This window comes from Etheostoma spectabile, chromosome 2 (genome assembly GCF_008692095.1).
Source record: "Etheostoma spectabile isolate EspeVRDwgs_2016 chromosome 2, UIUC_Espe_1.0, whole genome shotgun sequence".
Lineage (NCBI taxonomy): Eukaryota > Metazoa > Chordata > Actinopteri > Perciformes > Percidae > Etheostoma > Etheostoma spectabile.
This window is the reverse complement of record NC_045734.1, coordinates 17805553-17813052: the sequence shown is the minus strand read 5'-3', so window position 1 is coordinate 17813052 and position 7500 is coordinate 17805553. Positions and strand designations below refer to the sequence as shown.

The window sequence follows — 7500 nt, the reverse complement described above, 5'->3', positions numbered from 1 at the left end:
AGGTTACCGAACATATACCAAGATTAGGATGAGTGTTTGCAGCCAAAGCAAATATGTAGTGGGTGCTAAAGGCAACAACAGGAAAGGAAGCAAGACAGAGAGAAAGTAATTTAAAGAGAAGCAAAAAGGTCTGTCTCCCGCGCTGAGCCCTGGGGTGTTCCTTGCGGTGATTACAATATCAATATCGCCATCTTGTTCCCCAAAGTCTCCCTGTAGCAGATAGGGCTGTAACCACATCAACAATAACAATAGAAAGCAGATACCTGCTTATTTGCGAAAGAAAGAGAGAGAAATAAAAGAGAGGGAGGCTTTTGTATTTAAAGCCGCTCCGCGTTTGATTCAAGGTGAGAGTCCTAACAAAAACTTCTCTGGCAGTTGTCGCGTTGCTCGTCGACAGGACCACCTAGCACGAGCGTGAGCACATCAGGCCTGAGCAGGGGTCCTCAACACTCACAGCTATAGATGATTAACGTCTGGATGACGTTACACCCCAACATAGCAGCATGCTATGTAGATCAGAGCACCCCCATATATTTCTGCAGCACACTGCTGTCGTAATCTGCGTGAATCAGCTACCTCTGAGGAATAAAGTGTCTTTGGTGGTTAATTATGCTGTAAATATTTAAACTGTAGATGTAGAATGAGTTTCAGAGTGCAGTTATCCTGTAATGCTAATATAGTTTTCGTTAGCTGTGTGTGTGTGTGTGTGTGTGTGCGCATGTGTGTGTGGTTGAATAGCTGATGGTGATTTATCACCAACATCTTTGTCTTTCCCATATAAGTCATGGTGCAGACTGTGTGTGTGGCAGCCAGCAAGCCACTGGAGGTTTGTAGCACCCGGTCGTCATGGATGCCTTGAAGTCACAGTTTTGTTTTTGTGTGCCTGAGTGTATGTGTGTGGGCCTCTGATTGTCTGTATAACCAACAGTGATGTTGGTTATAAAGACAAGGCAGCTAAGAGTAATGCGTCAGCTTTTTATCTTTGTTTTTTAGGGATGGCAGCCTGTTGGGTAGATGATGGGTAGATTTGCAGGCAGCAGGTTGACACCGTTGCACAAAGAGATCTCAGTCAGCAGAGGTCAGTACAAAGTAGACAGATTTCCAATCAATTTGAGGAAAGGACACTTTGCAAGCAATGCTTCCTTTTAGACTAATGTGTATAATTGTTAGAAATTAGACTTCGGAGTATAGGATAATTTCTGCAGTCAGGCCTTGGATAGATTTGTACCAAATTATGCTTTTAAACATGTGCTCTACATCTACTGAAAATATGATAACAATAAGAAATCAGGATCTTTGGAAAGAGTGAAAAGCATTTATATTGTCTTTTTTATGCTTTTTGTTGCCTATTTATTGATGTCTACTCTACAAGCAACCTGTACGTCAAAACACAGAGCCCTGCTTTTAAGGAGGATGAACCTTCTTGAGAGAAAATAACACCAAAGGCTGATGTATGTGTGTGTATTTGTTGGTTGTGTGAAGTGGAATGCAGACTTCTGGGAGGCTACTTAGGGTAAGTTTGTGGGGTCATCTCAATTTGCTAGGGGTGATCCCAGGTTAATCCATCACTCATTAGCTTTCACAGATAAGACTTGTAGTTGGGTGAGGGGCTGTGAATCCACACTTTCTCTCTCTTTCTCTCTCTCACAATCACCTCAGACACAAGAGCACACATGTTCACCCTCTCTGTCTTTCAGAAAGGAAATGGAGAGCATCTGATAGAGTAAAGCCATGCCCTCTCCTCCTTCGACCAACACGTTTTTCTATTTACCCCTATCCCCTTGCTAGCTCTGCTCCCTCCTGGACAATACAGCCAATTAATTAGGCTCAGTGTCCAGCAGAGAGCAGAGGGAAGCTCGTAAAGTACTGGCCTCAGCTGATTTTAGCTCCTCTGTAGAAGACCCATTATAGAGAGAGAGAAAACAGAAAGAGAGACAATTGGGTAACAGGGAGAGACAAAGTGAGGGAGTGTAAGCAGGAGAAAAAGAGAAGGGGAGAGAGATAAAGACAGAGAGAGTCTCTTGAGTCAGCGTGCTACCAGTAAGTGCTATTTAAATAGCAGTCTTGGAGTTGCAGGAAGGGGGCTGCCTCTATTGTCGTAATGTGTGTTGCAGGGGCTCCACAGCAGCTGTGGGGGTCCCCCTCCTCCAGCAGAATAAGTCATCAGGTTCCCACATGAGTCCCCTCTCTGCTTCTAATAACAAAAGGCCCATATCACTGGAGGATGACAAAGCAAACAAATGGGCCCAATTAGGGGGGTCGATAAGGAAATCATCAGGAAATTGAGTCATTAATGGTAATATTTTTGTTTTGAGATGATTGTTCATGGTGAAAATTAATTTCCAAATGGGGCCCCTTTGTGTTTTCTTTGAAGCTAAGACCTGAACCTGAATGACACAGGAAAAAAATCTTGGCCTCATCTTCGTTCCCTCTGTCTATCTTCTGTTCTCTAACCTCCAGAGACACTTGCATATATTGAAATGATTATGTACCAGGTCTCTGTAGATATCCAGATGTGTATCTGATGATAAAAATGAACCTGGAGAATGCATTTCACCTTGTTTTTGTCCCCCCTTTGAGCTCCCCACTCTTGTTTTGGTAGCGTTTTCCCGTGCAGGGCAGGTCGTTGGCTGCAGATGAAAGTTGAGGTGGAGCATGAGGACTAACCAATGGGAGATGATGCCTCTGTCTCCCAGAGTCTCAGAGGAAGACAGAAAGAGTATGGTGATGAAAGAGGTATAGATACTGGAGATAGGTAGCTGCACGGGGGTGGCTTGCTCCCAATGCACTCCTCTTCTTTCTCCCTGGTCTGTCAGGGTGCTGTGGGAGTATAAACAGTAGCTGATGCAGACCTTGTTCTTGTCAGTGAAAAAAAATGTTTTTATGCTAAGATTACTCTTATTCTTGCAACCCGGTCTCCTAAAAACAGCATATGATAATTAGTTTCTAATTATGTTTTGAGCAGAAATATAATTTCTGCTTGAATTATGTTACCTGGCTGTGTACCGCACACAAGTTGTTGGATAGTAGTCGTACAAAGTGCAGGTCTTTTTTATTGATCCTGAGTCTTGCTTGCTGCTCAGTCTAGGTATCAAAAGCACTTTGGTTTAGGTTAGGTAAAGATTGTGGTTTCAGTTAAACATCAATAAAGTAGACATGTTGTGTTTTGTACTTCAAATCACTTTCCCTAAACTTGTGGGTGCCTTAATATAACCATAAACTAAATTAAAAATTATTTTTGGGGCAGAATATTCATTTATAAATCTAAATTCTAGCAGACAGGGTAGGCTCATTCTATTTCAATGCCCTGCAAAAACACACATATACTAACAAATATTTCACTTGTCCTCAAGGGGTTGTTTACGGTGCACTTTTACTTTTCCTAGAGGTGCCAGAAACGAGGCTAACAAGACAAATCAAAACAAGCATTTTGGCAGCAAACGCTACAATGAAATATACAGAAAGGTTTTATAAGTTTGATTGACCGTAATTATTATGCATCTTTTTGCAGTTATGTTTTTAGAGACTTAATTTCAGGGCAATTAATCGCCATATGGGACATTTTGTTCATCAACTTCTTCAGTGCTTTATGTCTCCAACCAACATCAGGAATTACTTTCTTAATCAACGATTTTTTAAAGGACATTTTTATACATTTCATTTCACATATTTGCTATTTTGGAACTACAAACTGTCCTATCAGAATAGTTGATAACGGATTTGTTAGACAGAGACCTAAAAGAAAATAAAGATCACTTCAACAGTTTGTCTTTAGAGCATGTAACCTTCGTCCTGCCTCCTGTGACAGCTAACATTTCATTATCCAGGAACATTAACCAGCACAGTTTCCACTTTTAGAGAGAAAGACAGTATTGGGTTTCTGTGAGCAGTAGTGGGCGGGAAATTAAATTAAGTCGAAGCCCCAATAACAAACAAGGTCAGTGAAAAAATAAAGAATGAGGCGATCACAAACAAAGATAGAGGGAAAAAAGAAACAGAAGAGTGGGATTTAAGGAAAAGAATAACAGCGGTTAGTGTTTGGCTTATTGCCTCGACCGGTGACCTCATCGGAAATGACACCTCTCTTGCCAACGCAGTGGTTTTCATATTTTAGACACAACAGTGTAGATTACAGTACAATGGGCAAGTTGTGAATGTGTTGACGGGGTATTTGCACAGATGGGAAAATATTATTAAACATATTTAAAGCAAGGGTTTTCAGAAATATGCAAACCATTACAATTTGATAAATCTTGACAACATGATCAATATCAAATGTTGTGTTTTCACTCTTAAATCAGCTGCAACATGCTAGGACAAAAAACCCTGCTCTAAGAGGTCAAACTAATTTCTAAGTAATTTTCATTAGATTAAGTTTAAGTGGCCTATGATAATTATAGTCAATTTTCCTGGTTCACTGAGCAGCATCATCCTGCAGCTGAAAGTCAACCTTCTGCCAGAGCAAATATTAAGAAATATCTACAGAATCAATAACACATTGGGGGGACGGACTGTTATTCCTGACATAAATTACACACCCACTTACATTTCACTGGAGAGCACAGTGTCCATCAGAGCTCACAATACTCAAAGTATTTGGATGGAAACCTGTAAACTTAATCTGTTAGCTGACACAGGAAATAGTTGTAGCCTCATTTTCCTCAGTAGAGTTAAACTGGTATTCTGTTTAGCTTTTTAAAATCCTCCTTCTCCAGCCCAGTATCGCTGCGATTCTGCACCTTACTGTGCAATACCATGCAGGAAGTAGTGTGCTGTTTATACAGTATATAGTGGGCTGGAAACAGGTGTGGAGGTCAGTGAGGTGGTGTCGCCTGTCCTTCTATCACTGGTCTATTTCTCATCGCACACCTGCAATAACGTAACCATGATCTTTCTCTAACTTTAAACAAATGTTTTAGCCAACCAACACTAACGTTAAAGCAACACCAGATAATTTTTTCCTCTTCGGTCCCCCTACAAGTTGGAAGCGGAATTGTCCCATTATGTCTCATTGGAACTACAGATCCGCTATCCGATCTGGCAAACTCATATAGTGCGGTTATAGTTGGTACTGAGCTGCAAAGCGAATGCAGAAGTGCTGTTTACCCTGTTACAAGTTGTTACATGAAGCACTGAAAATATTTTGGAAACCTTATTTTAAGTTACAAAAAGTTATTTAGTGTTGCTTAAACTTAGTATTTGCCATAACCTTAATTTTGCCTCAACGCTTATTGTAGTTGCCATTTGCAGATTTTTTAATAAGCATAAAAACAATTCAGTTTCACAGAATTGTTAATTCAACAATCTTTTATAGCATTTGGGATGCCTAACCTTATTGTCAAATGAGGTCTTTGTTATCTGCAATACAGTATATCTAATATAATATACAAACAAAGAAAAAAATCTCTTCACTTGTTATCATCTTTGCCCCACAGCACTTTTATACTAGATTGTGTCTTCCTTCAATTACCCATGAAGTGAATCACAATGATCAGCTGGACCCAAAGGTATTGTTTATTACCCAAGAGTATTAAACGTTTGAACTTTTGGCCAAATCCAAATTTGAAACAAGTGATGAAAGAAAAAGTTAGGTGTTCCACTTCATGCCTTTAATCTTCTATGATAAATCCTTCATTCATTTCTCTCCCTGTTAGATGAGCGCCACAGTCTTTCCATTCCAAAAAGGCTGTTAACCTCCTGTTTGCTCTCCTTAGTTTCCACCAAAATAAAACTTTCTTTGCACTTTTTTTTTAAATGTAAACTTGCATTTGCTATTATCTAAATAACAACCATTTCCTGTTGTCACATTTTTAGCACAGCAAAAGTGTGCTTTCATTGCAAAACAGCATTTATCCTCAGCTTGGGTCAGCCGTTTGCTTGCTCTGGCAAAGACCAGTTCTTCCCTCTCTAATTGCCGTCTACCGATGACTAAATTACAATGAGGTTTTGGGTTTCTGGATCAGAGGGGTCTCTTTTCCTCCTTCTCCACTTCCCCAACTGTATCCTTCCTGCCTAAGTTAGAAGTGTCACATTTCGTTAAGGAAGATATGAAGTGCTGTGATTTCTAGAGTTTCCCTAAAATATATATATATAAAAACCTTGAAGAGCTACAATTCCAGCATTGCAATTAGAGCAGTGGATGTATGGAGTATGTATGTGTACCAGTGTACATGCTTGCTTGTGTGCATAAGGGCCTAATTCATACTGAGCAGTAGGCACTATGTCACAGCAGAGGAGTGCAGTAAATGTCGTTCTAGAGCCAGTAAAGTAAAAACATCTCCGCTCCATCAGTGTCAGAAACACTCTGCATGGACTAAACCAACTGCCACAGCGCTGTAATATATAAAACCCCGTCTGCTGTGACTGCTGCAGGATGGCAGCATGCTCCCACCAAAACCTTTTAGAGTTATTGGCAGAATCTTATATTTTAAGGAAGCTGCTTATTCAATGAAATGTGTTGAGCTGAAGTGGATACATTATGGTAAATAAAGTCAAGGAAATAATGACAAAATAACCAGAAACGTATAATATAGATGGATAGAGGATTTATTTTAAAATGTAAGTACTGGGCTCAGAGAGTACCAATACGTGGAGTGCTGAGCTGCTGTATGTATGTTAGGGTGCCTACTATGTGGGATTCTCTGCAAATGTCAAATACTAAGATAAAATAATAATGCACAACAACTGAAACACATGCATGTAAAGTACTGTATGTGCATTATAGTGTTTCTTTGTTTTTTGTTTTTAAGTTTCTTAAATTATAAGACAAAATATTGAATACAGACTTTATGTATTTATTTCATGCACTGTACTGTCATGCTGTTGTCCTAAATTGTTTTTTATTATTGGTTTTCAAATAAATGTTTTATATAAAGTAATTGTTAATGATTTTTTTACAATTGATTTGTTCTTAATTGTTTGATTTGGCTGAAAATGCTAGCTCTTCTAATTCAAATGAACAAGAATTTGTTGAATGAAAGTCAGCAAATATATTTCGAACAATTCAGTAATTTTGTAACCTGTTTATTATTATTGGTTTCAGTGAGAAAGCAGACCTTCCAGCATTGTGCACTTAGAGAGATCATCTATAATAGCTTGCTTTTTCTCTACCTACTCCAAGGCCTACAACCTGCCTGGTTGCAACTGAACTATTGACAGATTGACAGTTAGCATGCCATCATCTGTGAAAAGTGATATTTAAGGTGGCTGAGTCTGATCAGTATTAGCTCTCACTGGTCTTAAAGATTAACTCACTGAGTAGAAAGATCTAAGTGACTGTGAGCAGCTCAGAAAAAACAACACTAAATATATTGTATTTACATTTATAGCTATGTTCCGGTGGTCCTGGATTATGAGTCATGATAGCTAAGGCTGAAACACGGGAAAGACATATTTTTAGAGCCCAAAGACAACATGTGTCGTAAGAGTGATGCATATGCATGTGCACACTCTCACCACATTTTTTTATCCTTTTGATCCTCTTTGAAATGTCCTCTTTGC

The 7500-nt window shown here is 39.3% G+C and overlaps 1 protein-coding gene across 3 annotated transcripts in view; it reads left to right on the top strand.

Annotated features, from left to right (window-relative positions):
* ntn1a (netrin 1a) overlaps positions 1-7500 on the top strand; it is a 58006-nt gene that overhangs the window by 12738 nt on the left and 37768 nt on the right. The window lies entirely within an intron of this gene.